Source organism: Mastomys coucha, unplaced genomic scaffold (assembly GCF_008632895.1).
Source record: "Mastomys coucha isolate ucsf_1 unplaced genomic scaffold, UCSF_Mcou_1 pScaffold4, whole genome shotgun sequence".
NCBI lineage: Eukaryota > Metazoa > Chordata > Mammalia > Rodentia > Muridae > Mastomys > Mastomys coucha.
The window spans coordinates 52,687,725-52,705,667 of NW_022196910.1; the positions used below are offsets into that span (position 1 = coordinate 52,687,725).

The following is a 17,943-nucleotide window of genomic DNA, read 5'->3' on the forward strand; positions in this document are numbered from 1 at the left end:
GGCCTAAAAGTTTTCAGTGGACAATTTGAAAACAAAGAAATCCATGCTACAACTAATATGATCATTGAAGAAAGAGAAATCCCTACACAAATACTGCTATTAGGTATATAAATATTTCTAAACTACACCATGAAGAAGGCGATTTAAAGGAAAATGATAGGCAGAAAGCAATTATTCTGGACACATCACAGGTTCAATGGGTTCCGAGAAGAAACACAGTAGCTCACGCTCAGCTTCATGTGTGGGATGTTTGTGACCTCAAACTACCTACCAGTAGATTATCTTTATATTTTAGAAAAAAGCAAGTGTACAGGGAAGACATCAATACCCAAGCAATGACCCTAATGATAATACCAGTAGGCTCTACACTTAGAGCTATGATGACATCAGATCACTTCTGTAGCTTTTCAGATGGCTTCATCTAAGACTAATTATGATAAGACATGGAGCAAACAAGTGTAACAAAAAATCTGAGAATTCTATTACACAAGTAAGGTTAGAAAACATGACTGCACTTTTCAAAGGGACTAAACTTGAACTAAGCTAATAAAATAACCACCCAATGAAACAAAACAACATGGCTGGCTAACTGAACTTGAAGTCAAAGGGTCCTGGTGGCTGAGTTTAATACTCTAACAGTTCTAGAACAGACCTGGGTTTAGAACACAGAGTACTAGTTAAGTGACTAGTTAAAAATTGTTACATGGGAGCCTACTGGTATAGAAGTGTCCTAAAATGCATACAAACATAAAAGAAGTTTAAATGAGGAGTCACCTTATAATTGGAAGATGGAGCAGTATCCCAACCAGACACCCTGCACAACCAAAAAAAAAAAAAAAAATCCTTAGCACCAGGAATGATTAAGCTGTTAGCCAATGTGGTCCCATAGAGCTCACAAACATTATAGTCTGATGCCAATGCTACTGGCTTCCCTCCTAAACGCTGATGGTAAGACCCTATTGGTGAGAACAGTACATATGTGAACCACAGAACACAGGGACATCTAGCTGATAGTCCCTTGGAAGCCCCGCTTCCACTGGCTAGCTTTAGTAGCACCAGAAGGTGCTCCACACAGGGCTTGAGGGGGGAAAGTAACTATCACTATCTCCCAGCTATGAAGATATACTGAATGTTCATTACAGATGCAATTAACACAAACACCCATAACTTGTGTATGGGAAGAAAATGGACTTCAGAATGCTCAATCCTAAACTGAATGTTTATATAGCACCCATCTCCTCAATCCTCGGGGAATTTTTGCAGATTGGGTGCAGAAATATTCTAAGAATCAGAGGTGGAGATGATTCCAAGAAAACAGTGTTTTCAAGAGATATAATGATGCTCAGAGAACTCCCAGAGACTGTGACAGCGTGCACAAACTGAAGCCTGATAAAACGGCGGAGTAGAAGAGGACAGATCCACCCCCAGTAAAGGAGCCATTGGCATTTGTTTGCTGCTGAGAAAGGAAGTGGCTTCTCTCCAATGGAAAACTATCTCATATATTGATACATTCAGAGGCAGACTCACATACCGCAGCTGATATAAACTGGATGAATTCAAAGAGAACAAGAGAGGGAAGAACATAGAGTTGCATAAGTAAGGAGGTGGGGAAGGCTCTGGAAGGAGTTGGAGTGGAGATGCATATGATCAAACTACACTGCATGAAGTTCTCAATACGTAAAAACATTATTTAAAAATTGTCACAACTGAAACAGGATTAGCGGGTAGTTTCCATTTAGTATGCTGACATAGCAACTCTAACATAGCTATTGGATATGAAGCTCTTTTGTTGTTGTTGTTCTGAAAGATGCTGTTGAAAATATTTGGAATTGATCCTGTACAGATGCCATTCCTGGTACAAGAACTATTGTGTGCCCATTTTCCCAGGCAACGGTACACAGCAGTTTCCATCAGACACTAAGCTGGATGTGTTAAAAAAAAATAACATATGGTTTTACATGTAATTACTGCTTCAATTAATAGTTTCTCAGAAAATCAGGTTACCCTCCATAACCTGCATGTGCTTCACTCACAAAGTTGAAAGACTAAAGAGAACCACCCTGTCTCTGGGCTCAGTTATAGCATCAACTTCTTCAAAAACGTAGACCCAGCAGGTCTCCTTATGATGGTGAGCTATGCTACTGTTAATTCTGACTACAGTGGTTAAGGGATAGAAAAAAAGAAATGGTGCCTACATTTTGAGAGAATGGTGAAAAGGAACTTTGAAGGAGTAAAAGATGACCTATCTGTCTACCAGCTGACAAGACATCACATAGGGAAAAGGACGAATTAGGATGAAATTATAGAAACAGAAATTTTAAAACAAGATGCAGAATACTTCAATGTGGTTACTTCAGAGTGACTGAGAAGGGAAAAGGAAACTTTAATATTCATAATCATATTACCATAAATATGCATATATTAGTGATATTTGATATTTTTCTAGGCACAGTTAGGGTTTATTAAGATACATTTAAATTTTTTTGTTGTATTTAATACTGTGAAATGGACATGCATGTGGTGTGAGTGTAAACTGTGGGTGCATACATGCCAGTGGGCATGCTGCGAGTGTGAAACATGTGTGCACATTTGCCACAGTGAGCACATTGAGGTCACAGAACAAGTTTTCTGAAGTGCCTTCCTTTCCACATATTACTTGGAACAAAATTGGGTCATCTTGCTTGTGCACATATCTATTTTATTCACAAAGCTATCTCTCTAGCCCTGAAAGGCATTTTAAATATATATTTTTAATCATAAAACTATCTTATATCTTAAGCTTTATATGTATCTTATCATTTAAAAATTTTCAAAATAAGAATAATATGCATCTTGCATAAATTCAATGAGGAAAATTAATTGTATTAGTATTTGTAGAATATAGCAATGATTCTAATATGATTGCTCTTTATAATGCATATACATTTTTACAATTAGAAATACAAAAAATTGAATAAAAAGTAATTCAGATTTAAATATTGTGAACCTAGTTTATATAGAACTATCTTGACTTTTACAGTTTGTCATCTTACAGAATGTAGGATAAGCTGTCCTGGCACTTAGGAAATCAATTTCACTAATTCCTATATATATTCTTTAAATAGAAATCTGAGTGTCTGGGTAGGGCATTTTAAAGACTGTCACATGACTAACATGACTATCACCAGACATATATATGGCCCAGACTGCTTGCTCATTTCAATAATCTTTCTTTCTGTTTAGTAATAAGGATCCAAACTTGCCCTGTTCCACAGGGGAGGCTGTGCGGTGCTTCACACTTCCGTTTCCTATGAAACTAAATACAGCCAAACCATTAGGCACTGATTGAGAAAGTGTAAGTAATGTATTTTTGTAAATTACTTGAAATCTTAAATCTTCTTCATCCCTTCCTGTTGGTCATGTTGCTTAGAAAAGGAAGAGAAATGTGGTAGAAGGAGATCAAAGTCCACATGATGAGTCTGAGTCCTGGACTTGTGTTTTATAAAATGCTCTCCTTTATATAAGTCCAGTTTCTTCTTAACTGACAGAATATGAACACATCAGCTTTCTTTCTCTTAAGATTTAGAGGACTTTGTTGGGCGGTGGTGGCGCACGCCTTTAATCCCAGCACTTGGGAGGCAGAGACAGGTGGATTTCTGAGTTAGAGGCCAGCCTGGTCTACAGAGTGAGTTCCAGGACAGCCAGGGATACACAGAGAAAACCTGTCTCAAAAAACCAAAAAAAAAAAAAAAAAAAAAAGAAAAGAAAAGAAAAAGGAAAAAAAGAAAAAAAAAGTCACGAGGACAGAAGGGATAGCTTGGCATCTGAGCATACAGTGAAACCCAAGGCAAGTACACACTGGTTCTGCACATGATTAGAAGAACGGGAAGTGACGGAATTATTGCAAGGGGTTAACTCGTAGATTTATAAAGGAGCAAATAGACTGCAATTGGAATTGTATTAGTTAGAAATCCTAGAGATTGAAGCTGTAAATACTAAAGAAGTGTGAAAATAAACCTACTTACATGAGAGAATGTAACCAGACAAAATCCAACTGGAAATACAGCTTCTGTCAACCTCACTGACTTACTGGGCCAAATCTTGTATTAGGAAAATACAAGTGTTCTTGGGGCTTATTGAAGCCCTAGCTTAGAAGTGGTTCTTTTGTTTACTGAACATCCTTCTGTTTGTGCTGATATTGCTCACTCTAGTGAAGATCCCCTAGTGAACTATTCTGGGCTCTATGGTGGTCTTACCATGAACCATGACAAGGTGGGTTTTTTTTTTAATGTTTGCTTATGAAATTTGAATTTAAACAGTTTCGTTGAATTGTAGCTTAAATGGGTGTGATGTACACAGTTAGGTGTGTTTTTCTCACACTGTTATTCAGTCATTAACTTTACACATTCTCATCATCTCTACATCAAAACTTTGATGTAGAGAGAATATCTTGTGTATTGTAAAGACCTATGGCCTATAGTAAAGGGTATTATAAAAGGTGGGACATTCAGGAGGCAGAGAGCATTCTGGGATATAGACAGGCAGGGCAGATTCATCTAGGAAGATATGAGGAGACAGATGACGCATGGTACCTGAGCACAGGCAACCAACCACGTGGCAGAATGTAGCTTAAAATAATTGGATTATTTTAAGTTATGATCTAGTCAGAGAAGAGCCTAGCTATATGGCCAAGGTATTTGGAAATACACTTTGAGTGTGAGCCTTATTTCTGAGGACATGGGGCTGAGAGGAAGAATTGGACATAACGACTACACCCTAACTCACTGGCCAACCCTGCCACACTGCCTACAAAGTGTAGGCTATTTTCCCTTGGTGGGAATTTACTTATGCCCTTTGCAGCTTGAGCTCATTCATGTCAAATTATTTAATCAAGATGCATCACTCTTGCATTGTGTATTACCTTGCTGCTTGTTTTTTTGTTTTGTTTTGTTTTTGTCTTTGTTTTTCTGACTTGATGTTATGCTATATGGGCATGCCACTTTTTCCCATTTATCTTTGCATGTATCACATGCATGTATTGTATGTGTGGATATGTATTTCTCCTTTGGTTTGCCTCTGGGAAACAGTAGTTGACAACAACATAGAAGTCTATGGCTCTCCACTGTATTTTTGAGACATAATTTCTACCTTTTATACCTGAATCTGGGCCTTCTTGTTTTGGCTAGACTGGTTGGCCATTGAGCTGGGGGAATCTGCTCATTTCTGCCCTGTGAAGCCAGCACATTACAGGAGTGCGCTGCCACATTGTTTTTTATTATTAAATGTGTGTGTCTTCTGGTCCTTATTCTTGTTTGGCTAGGACTTTATCAATCTCCCCAGGCTGGACTATGTCACATTTGTATATATCCACATGTAAGTGTGTACATTATATGTCTATGTATGTATACACATGTGCATTATATATGTATATATGTACATATAAACACATCACATATACATGTACATATTGTTATATATACATGTGTTTGTATACATACATATATAAGTGTGTATAAATTATATGTGTGCATATGTGTATATTATATGTGTGTGTACATTATATATGTGTATATGTACATATATCCACATCATATATACATGTATATACATTCACTATATATACATTTGTGTGTATATTATACATGCATGTATATGTGAATATTCCAGCTGTTGATTAGTATGAATGGTGCTTTTATGAACATTGGTGTCTAGGTTTATATTTCACCTGAAAGTGGGATTGCCTGGTTTTGGCAATTCTGCATGCATTGTTTGGAACCTAACTGCCTTCCCAAGTACCTGCACCACTTTAAATCTCTTCCAGCAGTGTGTGATGAAAGGATCAAGTCTCTGCATCTTTGCCAAAGTCTGAGAATTGTCAGTCTTCTCGCTTGCATGACAGTCACACTGATGGGTGTGCAGTGGAAGCTCACTTTGTTTCCATTGGAGCTAAACAGGTTTTTTTATGTGCTTTTGAGGGATATATGTATCAATTTTGCAGAAATATTCACATGAACACTTTGCCCATGTATACTTTACAAGTGTTTATATTTTGTGGGGTTTTTTTGTTTTTTGTTTTTTTGTTTTTTGTTTTTTTTTTTTTTTTTTTTTTTTTTGTGAAGAAATGGGTCTTTTTCAGACACTGGTGGTTCCGTTCTGGCAGGCTCTGAGTTGTTTTTTTCTTTTGTTTTCATCTATGTTTCTGTCCTTACATTTTGTTAACCTGACAAAAGCTAGCCATCTGGGAACAGGAAACTCCATTCAGAAAATACCCCTTTCAGATTGATTAATGGCATTTTCTTGAGTACAGATTATATGGGAGGACTGGGCCTACTGCGGCTGGTGCCAGCCATGGCCAGGTGGTCCTGGATTAGGTAAGAAAGACAGCTGAGCCATCCATGGGAAGCCAGCCATTAGGCAGCTTTTGTCCATGTTCTCTGCTTCAGTTTCTGATGCCATGGTGCTGCCTTGGGTGCCTTTCCTGGCTTCTCAATGCCACGTGAACTCGCCCCTCCACAGGTGCTTGTGTCTGGGTTGTTTCCTCACAGACACAGAAAACAAACTAAGCAAGAACATTTGAAAATAAAGTTTCAAATGAAACTTTTTAAGATTTTTTTCCTTATCTTGATAAACTTTCAGCGTCATGTTGAAGAAGTAATTACCTAAGCAAAAAATCATATGTGTGTGATCATATATAATATATGGAGAGAGTAAGAGATATAGATATGGATATAGATATAGATAGATATACACATATATCAAATATGTAACAATAATGATTAAAGAAGAATAGATAATTAATTTGAAAGGGTCATAGGGATATTTGGAGGAAGGAAAGCAAGTAGTAGAAACGACATAAATATTTCAAATTTTAAATTAGAAAGAACTATGAAGATGTTCACATGTGATTAAAAAAACATTGAATTCTTCTAATATTCTCTAAACAGTTCTTGCATTTAGGTTTATGGTCTAGCCTGAGTTAATTCTCCTAGATGGCCTAAAATAGGGATTTAATTCTTTTAAATTGATCTGTGAGGCTACAAATATGATTTTTAAATGCTATGGCATGAATTTCCCTCAACATTTTAGTTGTGAGTAGTCTTTGATAGCTGAGAAAAAAGGAGAAAAAATATTTTCAGGTTATTACACCATTGTTTGCCAAGAAGCTGTTCTTCTCCCTAAAGGTTATCCTGAAACTTGATATTGCTGAAATGATTGTGATCTACAAACTCAGGTTGAAATGTATCCCTCAGCGCGGTAGTGAGGGGAGGAGTCTCAGCACAGTTATATCCAAACCTACCCTTTGTGTAGGATGCAGATCTTATTTATAAGCTCAATGGAACTGCCTTGCCCTCTGCCTTATGGAACTGATGACTCTACAGTTGTCCCTTCTGTTACATAGACAAATCTGTTTTGGGAGGCAAGAGAAAACCTCATCAAATTTCAAATGCTGGTACCTTGACAGTTGGTTTCCAGATGTTGGAACTGAGCGAAAATATCTGTGTTCATGAATTTTGATGAAGACTTAGATAGCAGCACAATGGACCAAGATGGCATCCTATGGGAGAAACAATGCATGTAAATATGAGACCTCAAGTTTTAGTCTATTCCATTCTATTTACCTTGTCAGCACCATGTGACTATGTCGAGTCTGCTATAACTTTGTCCCATTTTCTTAGGATGCTTGGCTATTCTAGGTCCCCAACATTTCCACGAGAACTTTGATGCCAGGTATCTACAAAACACTACAAGTATCTACAAAACACCAATGGAAGCTTTAGAAGGTCTGCTTTTCACTCACAGGTTGCTAAAGAGAATGTGACCATCCTAAAGGCTGAAAGTGCTCCCCCACCCTGTCCCCTGACCCCTGACCCCTGTACATTCTCTTTCAGTGTGTGAGATCTGGGTCTTCTTCGCTGTTTGCCATATGCATTTTATTATGTTTAAAGTTACTGTATTATATTTGCTTTCTTGATTTCATTTTCAGACCATTTTTCCTGCTCTTTTTTTTTTTAGAATTGATTTTTGTATATTGAGCTTGTTCAATATTGTTCTGAAAACTTGTTGACTCTTATATTAACTCTAATGGTGTATTGTAAATTATTTATGCTTTTTCTCTATCCAACATATAGGATAGGAACATGTTTTAAAATAAGGATGAAAGTACAATCCAGTAAACACACAGAACATTAACATGGTTGCTTATTATCAAATGCTTTGTGTTGTGTTCAAGTATACTTTAGCTGGGACTGGCAACATAGTCATTGTGAATTTACATTGGACAGCAAACACTTGATGATACCACTAGGCGATGTGACCTCTTCTGCTGTGTTAGACGTTGACAATACTGTCACACATTTGATCTATTGCTGAAACCTTATTAATAAAATCCCTGCAATAGAGTTGTACCACTATATTTTCCTTTGCCATAAAGTATATTTGGTCATTGCTTTCATCTCCCTCTACCAATACCAGCATCCCTAAAAGTCTTTTTCCCACATTCAAAAGTTTTGTTTCATGACTCATTCCATTTAACCAAGGCTGCTGATAAGACTACAGTTTTAAAATCACCCACTGGCGACTGATGGACTCACCAGTGGATACAAAGCTAACACATTGAGGCCCCCTCTTACATATTTATGAGTAACCACCAGTTCAGCAGAGAGGTATAGTGCCATGGGAGCCCCTCCCCCATACAAGGCTGTTCTCCAGGACATGTGTACAGGTAACTGCAGCTGCTGGAAATTATGATAGGGATAGCTGTGCCATTCCCAGAAGGTAGCATCCTATAGATCTTCTCCTTACCCTCAGTTATACATCATTTCCATCCCTTCTTCTGCACTGTCACCTGAACCTTAGAGTGGAAGCCATGCATGCTTTCTTTAGGGCTCAGAACTCAATGATCACTTATCTTCAATATCATGAACAACTATGTCTTCCACACTTGCCACCATTCACTGTAAAGGTGTGTGTGTGTGTGCTCTCTGATTAAAGCTGAGAGTACCATTTGTCTATAGATATAACCTTAGATGTTTAGAAGGCAGTGTAACAACATGTCAGTTAGGTAAACAATAGTCTTCACTTCCTTGATATGGTCCAGTACTTCCCTATCTGTGCATTATCTAAACTGGGCTTATGATACCAGCCATTGGCTTCCTCCTGTGGAGCAGCCTCAAATCCAATGGAAATGTAGCTACAATCATTGTATTATTGCCATTATCGCTCATGTAGATACATGCTGCCTTACTGGTTGGTGTCATCATTACTGTTTGTAGAACTCAAAGCTGAGTGAGACTACTAATATATTTTTTTTTCTCTCAGTAGCCTGTGCATCACCTTCTGATGCTATGGAGACTACCCACCAGGAGAAAGCTTGCAGTTCAGTTCCAGGTTGCTCCATTTTGCAATCACGGTTTGTTGCATCTTCAGCAATAGGATCTTACTGTCTAGTTATGTGGGACATTAAGTGAAATGGCAAGAGTCTGTGAGGTTTTGAAGACCCCTAGGGAGTTTATGAACCGTAAGTTTAAGGGAACTATTCTATGCCTGGCACTAGAATATGATACCACAAGTGCCAGCCCAGACTACTACATGCTGCAAATTTTTCAATCACCATGGATGAAAAAAAATTCCATAATAATACAAAATGTAATCAATATGTATATATAAACCCAGCCCTATAAAAGATGCTGGAATGTTAATTCCAGTATAAAAAGGTTAAACAAACAAACAAACAAACAAAAAACCCACAAGGAATAAGTAATCCCAGACCATCAAATCAAAAGAAGAGAAGCGTACACATACATGTACGTACACACACACACACACACACACACACACACACACCATCCACTACCACCCTCACTACCACCACAACAACAACACAACATAACAGAAATCAAGGAGCTTGTGGAAATGTTGCTCATTGATATCTCTCAAAATCAATAGTCTCAGTGCCTCCCAAAATGATACAGATTCACAGAATGGATGTGAAAACCGGCTCTTCTACTGTATCCAAGAAACACAACTAAACATGAAGAACAGCCATTACCTAATAGCAAAGTAATGGAAGAAGGTATTCTAAGCAAATGTGCCTAATAAGCAAGCTTGTGTAGCCATTATAATATCTGAAAAATAGACCTCAAACCAAAAGTAATTATAAGAAATAGGGAAGGATACTATATACTCATCAAAGGAAAAAAAATCTTTCAAGGTGACATTTAAGTTATTATCATCTATGCCCCAAACACAATGGTACCCAAGTTTGTAAAAGAAACACTGCTTCAGCTTAAATCACAGATTGCCCCTTACACACTGATAGTGACAGACTTCAGTACTACATTCTTGCCAATAGACAGGTAATCCAGACAAAATCTAAATAGAAAAAATGCTGGAGTTAGCTAATGCTAAAAACTAAACAGACCTGGCATTACATCCAAATACAAAATATCTCCAAAACTGACCACGTAGTTGGACACAAAGCAGCTCTCAACAGATAAAATAATGATAATGATAATAATAATAATAATAATAATAATAATAATAATAATAATAGCCTACATCATTAGATGATCACCACAGATTTAAAAATGGATGTCAACAACAGAGACAACAAAAAGCTTACAAACTCATGGAAACTTAAGAACTCTCTATTCAGTAAAAAAAAAGTGTCAATACAGAAATTAAGAAAACAAAGACTTCATAGAATTAAATGGAAATGATTATATATCATACCCAAACTTATGCCATTTTAAGAGGCAAGTTCAAAGCTCTATAGTAAAATAATTGGAGAGTTTCATACTATTAACTTAAAAGCACACCTGAAAGCTCTAGAACAAAATGAAATTATGCCCAATAGGAATAAAAAGCTAAAGATGATCAAACTTAAGAAGGAAATCAATAAGATAGAAACAAACAAAACAAAAAAATACTAAAATACCAAGAGTCAATGAAAGAGAGACTGACAAACCTTTATCCAAATTAACTAACATGCAGAGAGAAAATACCCAACTTAACAAAATTAGAAATGAAAAGAATGACATAACAATAGATACCAAGAAATCCACAGAATTATAAGGATGTATTTTCAAAACCTATACTCCACAAAATTGGGAAATGTCAAAGAGATAGATATTTTTCTTAATATTACTCAGCAAAGTTGAATCAGGATCAGATACGCAACTTAAATAGACCTATAAGCCCTAGTGAATTAGAAGCAGTCATTAAAATCTCCCAAACAAAAGGAACTCTAGGCCAGATGGTTTTAGTGCAGAATTCTACAAGGCTTTAAAGAAGAGTTAATAATAATATGTATAAAATTATTCCACAAAACAACACAGAAGGAACATTTCCCAATTTGTTTTATAAGCTCATAGTAACTCTGATGCCAAAATTACACAACAAAGAGATAATTACAGAACAATACCCCTCACGAACATTGATTTAAAAATTCTCAATGAATTTTCTGGTCCCAGGCGCTATGGGAGCTGTGGGTTACCCTGCAGACATGGCCAAGTCCAAGAACCACACCACACACAACCTAGTCCCGCAAAGGGCACAGAAATGGCATCAAGAAACCCCAGTCACAAAGATACAAATCTCTTAAGGTAGTTGACCCCAAGTTCCTGAGGAACATGCGCTTTGCCAAGAAGCACAACAAGAAAGTCCTGAAGAAGATGCAGGCCAACAACACAAAGGCAGTGAGTACACGCACAGAGGCCATCAAGGCCCTTGTGAAGCCTCAGGCCATCAAGCCCAAGATGTCAAGGGCCCCAGCCTCAAACTCAGCCGTCTGGCTTTCATCACTCACCCCAAGCTTGGGAAGCAGATTCAAAGCTACATGGCTAAGGGATGTAGGCTCTGCCAACCAAAGGCCAAGCTCAAACCAAGGCAGAGGCCACAGCTCCAGCTAAGGCCCAGGCTTCAGCTCCAGCCCAGACTCCCAAAGGTGCCCAGGCCCCTGTGAAGACCCCATAGAAAAGGTTCCTGCCAGTATGAAGACAGATGAACTGCTGTGACACACCCACCCACACACTATTTGCAGAAGACCAGTGTCCTATGTTGTTTTTACAAATAAACTTGAGGCAAGATCTGAAAAAAAATTCTCAATATAATACTCAAAAACCCAATCCAAGACAGGTTAAAAAAGATCATCCACCATGAATAAGTGGGATGCAGTGATGGTTCAACATACAAAACTGAAAAAAAAATGTAATGTACCATATAAACAAACTGAAAGAAAAAAACTAAAAGATCATTTTAATTACATTATAAAGGTCCTGCAGAGATTAAGGATACAAAGAACATGTTTCAATATAATAAAGGCTATTGACAGAAAGCTTATCATTAACACCAACTTAAATGGAGAGAAACACAAAGCAAGTCTACTAAAATCAGGAACAAGACAAAGCTGTCCAGTATTCAATATAATACTGGACATCTTAGCTAGAGCAGTAAGACAACTGAAGTAGATCAAGAGCAGTGACAATAAAGGAGTCGAAGTATCTTATCTTTCAGATGATGATAATATACATAAGTAACCTTAAAAATCCTACCAGGAAATTTCTGCGGTTGATAAACATTTCCAATGAAGTGACTAAATGCAAGATTAATCAAAAACAAAACAAAACAAAACAAAACAAAAGTAGCCCTCCTATATAACAATGGCAAACAGACTGAGAAAGAAAAAACATCTTTCACAATAGCCCCAAATATCTTGGAGTAACTCTAAACAAGCAAATGAAAGATGCACAAAACTTCAATACATTGAAGAAAGAAATTAAAGAAGATAGCAGATGATGGAAAGATCTCCCATGCCCATGGCTGATGTGGTAGAGAATACAGGGAGACACAGAAAATATTAAGGGCCGTTTTAAGAGCAGTATGAACACCAAATACAGTAGAAGATTCCTATATGACCGCAATCTTTATGGAACCATCAAATAACTAGGGATGCCGAGCCCCAATTAGCCAACTCTTGTCACCAAATGAAGTGTCCAGTACTGGGACAGGGTCACATCTAATTGAGTTTTTGGCTAAAGGGGCTCTGTGGGGACCCTCCAAACATCCAGTTGTTGCCAAGACTAAAGATTACTCTCCACAAACTGTCAGCAAGGTGCCGTCCCTGAGGACAGCATTGGCACAGTTCACTGAACATGGAGAAACTGAGCTTGGGCCTGCACACAGCCTTCAACACTGTGTCCTAGCATTGTTGGTACAGGAGGATACTCTGCATGCTACCTAAGGAGAAATATAAACACTAACCCAGCTACAACTGCTAAATACCAACCCAGCCACAGGCCCTCTGTTCTACAATGGTATCCTGACTGAAAGATATGCTTGTACAATGGTGGCACAAAGCTTGTGGGAGTAACCAACCGATATCTGATTCGACCTAGGGCCCACTCCACAGAATGGAACCCATACCAGATCCCGTTTGGGATCTAAGAACTAACACCAGTTAGCTCGGCGACCTATGGTAAAACCAAATTCTAATTTTCTAACACAAAACAGCAAAACACAATCCTCCTGATTGCATTCTGCTAACTCATAGCCCTTTCTGGCTGTTATCAGAGTGTCCTCCAGCAGTAGGTGGGAGCAAATAAAGTGACCCACAGCCACACATTACACATATTATGAGGAACTTTGAAACATTCAGCTGTAAGTGGGATGTGGCCATCAAATACATCCCCTCGGGCCTGAAGAAATGTTGTGGAAGAGGAGATTGAGGAAAGTATAAAAACCAGAGCAGGTGAAGGACACCAAGAAAACCAGGCCCTCTACATCAACACATCACACTCATATGAACAGGGCCTGCTCAGGTCTCCATTGACGGGAGGGGACAAGTGGATACATGTCCCTTCCCTAATCTGAGGAAATCTCCAATTGATGGACACTTGCAAATTAAAATTCGGTTTCCTCCAAGGGGGTCTCACTAGGAGAACAAACTACAGTTAAAGGTAAGCTGCATGCCCAGGATTAGATGACTAAGAGAAAACTAAGTCAATGGCATCTCTGGCAGTTCCTTGACCCAAAAATGTCATAGCAGGGCTTTTGCTTTAAAAGAAAAAAAATTATCTTGTTATTTTTTATTGTATTACTATATATTTTCTTCTCTCTTTTTACCCTATAGGGATATACATATATGCATACACATACACATATACATACACATACACATCACATATACATACATATAGTGGCTTCAAGTTTGGTAGTTTTGTGGGATTCCTGAGTATAAGAACAGTGGATCTGTTTGTTGAGCCATCCCTTGGCCTTTTTTTGTGTTCTTTGTCCATTTCCAATGTGTTGAGCTTTTTATCTAATTATATTTTATTTTATTACTATCCCTTGGAGGCATGTTTGCCTTCCAGTGAGACGCAGAAGTAGGTAGATCTGGATGGGAGGGAATGTGGAGAGGAGCAGGGGAAATGGAGGGAGGGGAGGCCATGATCAGAATGTGTTGTGTGGGAGAAAAATATATTTTCAATAAGAGGAAAAACTCACTTTTGTAGTTCTGTATCAGATATAATAAGAAGGGAATTTCCCTTCTTATATCTACATATTAAAGTTTTTAAGTGAAGTGCCAAATCCTTTGATCGATGGACATCAGGGCAAAGGTAAAAGAGAGTTCTTTCCACTTAATAACCGCAGTGCACTATCCACCCAGTACAATGTGACTTTCTTAAAACAGTTTCCTCTCTTTAGCTTTTTATTTAAATGTGACTTAACTTTTCAATGTTTTGACAAAAATGTAGGAGCAGGAGAGGTACTCTTCTCTAGGGCCAAGCATGCAATTGCTTGTCTTGCCTAATCGTCAGCCTTGAGAGCATACAACCAAGTAATAGACCAAACCAGTTCTATTTAGGGATATCTATGTATATACATGTATGTATGCATGCTATAACGATGAATGGAAAATGATGCCGTGGGCTATAAGAGCAGGGAGGAGTACATAGGAAGTGGGGGGTAAGGAGAAAAGGAAGAAAGAAAAGTAATTGTATTATAGTCTCAAAAAGCTTTGACTACATTGACCTTTTAAGGTTATTCACTATAAAGCAACCCATGTTAGCATCCTTTTACCATATTTTAAAAATATAGATTACTTAGGGGCAAAACTGTGCCTGAAATGTGTTCTTGGTTACATACTGATATCTGTTCACATTAAATAAATGCAAAAGGGGAGTATAATAGCCAGGAAAAAAATCTGATCTGGCAACATTATCATTCATTGGAACACTCTTCACATTAGTGTTCTAAATGAAAAATTAGCCCCAGTCTCCAATTTGAATTTAACAATCAAGTCTGGACACAGTGATATTGATTCAGAATTTTGGAACATCAGTTTTCATCACATCATGTTTCAACAAAATGTATCATGGCACAGTGAGCCTGGCCTGCATCTTTGATATGAATAATTACCAGAAGAAAATATATGGATCAGCTGCATCAAAATGAAACCCAAAATTATGCATGTAGTGACATCTATAGAAAGGTGGTACTCAACAGTTCTAGACCACTAAGACTCCATGGTGGGTGGTCTTCACCTCCTCCATCCTAATGAAAAGGAGACCTGAGAGTGAGATGCCATCCTTCTAATAAATAAATGATGAACAAAACCTTCTAGAGCCTTGATCTTCCCATGTTCCCTTCAGTCAAACTGTCTCTGAGCTAGTGCCCCCTCTGGGAAGATGTATGACAGGATCTTCCAAAGAAAGGCAAGATTGGGCCTATGCAGAAGTATGCAAGGTTCTTCAAAGTATCAAGGGTCTGCCATCTCTGGTTATGAGGTAGATGAAAGCCCTAACTGGCATGTGTCCTAGAAGGACTTCTGTAGACGAGAGCTGGCATGTGTCCTAGAAGGACTTCTGTAGACGAGAGGGTTTTGATCAGGAAGGCAACAACAACAACAAAAAAGGGAGAAAGAAAGAAAGAAAGAAAGAAAGAAAGAAAGAAAGAAAGAAAGAAAGAAAGACAGAAAGAAGGAAGGAAGGAAAGACTAAGAGAATGGCTGTGCTATGCAGGCATAATCTACCTCTTCAAGCTCTTAGATGTGGTTGTGTTTTATTTCATGAAAGGCAATCCTTCATTTGTTCCTTCATTACTTATGTGGAGGAGGGGGACAGAGAGAGAATTTGAAATACGGCTTAATGTGGATAAAATACAAACACATGTTCACTTTTAGACAAAGCTTTCAAGTAATAATCATGGCACACATCAGCAGCAGCATCAAAAGGTATCAGAGAGAACTGGAGATGAGAGGAAGAAAGATTTTAAGAGCCAGAGGAGCATGAAGTTTGCTGTGAGACTTTTGGTTTGTAGAAACACCAGAGAAGTTACACCCACGGAATATCATCAGCACGTCTGCCCAAACATGATGTGAACAAGGTAGACACTAATAGACATGGAAGGTATGCTGGGAGCAAGAGAAAGAGGTCCACCCCGGGGAAAAGCACACCAGCTCATTGTCCTGTACCAAAGGGTCAGTGCCCAAGACATACATGCAAGTGACATTGCACAGACTAAGCATGTCGTTTTAAAATACTTAGAGCAACAAGCAAAGAAATACAGGCTGTGAATTCATGAACGTGAAGGGGAGCAAAGATGGTACATGGGTGGAGAGGGAGAAGGGAAGGGCGACTAAATAATAGACATAGGCAGACCTTCCAGGTAAGTCTGAAGCAGACCTTAGTAAAGGAAAGAGCGGGCCCACTCCCCAAACAAGCTAGCTGCTGTGCACTGTCACTAAGTGCCCCCTGCACCTAGGCAGAGCAAGTTTTCAGCTCCACAAAGCACTCCAGGAAGATGCCTTAGTGAACTCTTGGGAGTAGGCAAAGTCATCATGGCTGTATGTCTTTAATGAGAATTAAAAATAACCTGAAAATTAGAATAACTAAATTATTGGCAAATAAATCCATAGTCAATGCTATTGACTGTGATGTGTAGTGAGGATACTGGTTTTGACTTGCTATGTGAGGAAATAAGCATGTTGTGAGGTGTGATCCTTCTTTATTGTATGAATACATTTATGTTATATTTTATTATATTATATAAATGTTATTTATATATTGATTATATATGAATTCATATGATATATTCATTATATATTGAATATATATATATATATATATATATATGAAGGCTATTTCTGAGGAAGACTATTTTTCTCTTACTCTCAGCATTGCTTGGTTGCCAGTAGGTCGTATATATATATATATATATATACATATACACACATATGTGTATGTATAATTCCTATGATAATTCATTATATATTGAATATATTCCTTATATACAAATGATATGATATATATATTATATATTGAGTATATTGTTATATCTCACATATCACATATATCTTTCAGGGTCTGGATTACTTTGCATTATCAATGTTGACAATTTCATGAATTTTTGTTGCTGTGATGGAGTCAGACTGTACATAAATCTATCTGTAAAGTGGCAGCTGGACGGATGCTGTGTGACAGCCATCACACAGAAGAGAATGTAACTCACTGACTGCGAGCAGCCATCCCAGCTCAGGAGCACAGAGCCTCCCTCACAGGTACACTTTAGAAAAGGGTTGTAGAAAACCAACTCCCAAAGCAGATTCCCAGGCTGAGTCTGGGTAGTTATTTTTACCTCCTCCTTTCATCTCATGAGGATGTCGCTGAAGCCCTGTTGTGTTACCACAATCTTGGTCTCCACTTCTTACGAGCATTATAACCTCACCAATTCATAAGCTCACATTAAAATTTCTGAATCGAAACCCTGAGAGTGTGCATGCAAATTATTCAAGTTAAAAGAAACCCAGCAGGGAAACGCAGAGCTTCAAATCCCCTTACTAATTTTAACTTCATATAGCTCACAATTTTGAAATAATAGGAATATCTCAAGAGTAATCACGATATACAGCAACCAAGAAGTCTGGACTAATAGTGAAAAGCCTTTTTGTTCTCTAGCTTAAATTAA

The 17,943-nt window shown here is 37.9% G+C and overlaps 1 long non-coding RNA gene across 1 annotated transcript; it reads left to right on the forward strand.

Moving 5' to 3' along the window:
- The first annotated feature begins 3,223 nt into the window (after positions 1-3,223).
- On the forward strand, positions 3,224-17,740 carry LOC116076096. The gene is made up of 3 exons (XR_004112810.1): positions 3,224-3,334; positions 9,298-9,388; positions 17,340-17,740. It is a non-coding gene; the product is annotated as an uncharacterized LOC116076096 (long non-coding RNA).
- Positions 17,741-17,943: the final 203 nt, after the last annotated feature.